Raw genomic sequence first — 1351 nt, 5'->3', positions numbered from 1 at the left:
TTAGAAACTAATCAAAGCCCCCGTCATAATAGATCTGCGGGAAAAATTAAATGGCAAAAAAGAGGAAGTAAGTTTTTAGTACTTTAATATTATGTCTAAATGTATTATTTAAATAACAATTACACACACCTACGGCAAAAAAAATTAGTATTGCAATGTATAGTACCATTCATGATACATACATGGCAATGTTATTTCAATAATATAATTAATTAAAACTTATAAATTTTAGAAACTAATCAAAGCTCCCGTGGTTGGGAAAAATCCGCCTAAAAAAACAGAAAAAGTAAGTTTTTAGCACTTAAATATTATTTCTACCTATATGTATTATTTGAATAACAATTACACACAATTACAGCAAAAAAAAAAGTAGTATTGCAATGTACATTGTATATTGTATTCATGATACATACATGGTAATGTTGTTTCTATAGTGTAAGTAATTTAGTAATTAAAGCTTTTAAATTTTAGGAACTGATCGAATCCCCCAAGGATCCGCCCAAAAAAACGGAGGAAGTAAGTTTTTAGTGCTCCAATATTATGTCTATATGTATTATTTGAATAACAATTACACACACTTATAGCAAAAAAAAAGTAGTATTGTAATGTATATTGTATATAGTATTCATGGTACATGCATGGTAATGTTGTTTCTATAGTGTAAGTATTTAGTAATTAGAACTTTTAAATTTTAGGAACTGATCGAATCCCCCAAGGATCCGCCCAAAAAAACGGAGGAAGTAAGTTTTTAGTACTTCAATATTATGTCTATATGTATTATTTGAATAACAATTACACACACTTATAGCAAAAAAAAAGTAGTATTGTAATGTATATTGTATATAGTATTCATGGTACATGCATGGTAATGTTGTTTCTATAGTGTAAGTATTTAGTAATTAGAACTTTTAAATTTTAGGAACTGATCGAATCCCCCAAGGATCCGCCCAAAAAAACGGAGGAAGTAAGTTTTTAGTACTTCAATATTATGTCTATATGTATTATTTGGATAACAAGTAGGGCTAGTAACTAGGGCAAAATAAAAAGTTGGTTGCAACAAGTTCTGAAAATACTTGACCCCTCCTTAATGTTAAAGTACCATTATTTTAGGCACAACAATTTTGAAATTAATTTATTATATGGTCACTAATCACAAATAAAGTAAACATGGTATTAATAATATTTTTAATTTTAACAGGTGAAAGTAGAACCAAATTAATGTTGACACTTGTAATCAATTTTAATAAACAATTTTTATTGAGAAAAAACTCCATGATTATTAATAGGTATAATTATTTGTTTGACGTGTGTTAACACTGGAAATTCTATCATCATCATATTATTATATAAA

The sequence above is a fragment of the Acyrthosiphon pisum genome, unplaced genomic scaffold (genome assembly GCF_005508785.2).
Source record: "Acyrthosiphon pisum isolate AL4f unplaced genomic scaffold, pea_aphid_22Mar2018_4r6ur Scaffold_90;HRSCAF=453, whole genome shotgun sequence".
In the NCBI taxonomy this organism is placed as follows: Eukaryota; Metazoa; Arthropoda; class Insecta; order Hemiptera; family Aphididae; genus Acyrthosiphon; species Acyrthosiphon pisum.
Note: the sequence above shows the minus strand (reverse complement) of the source record.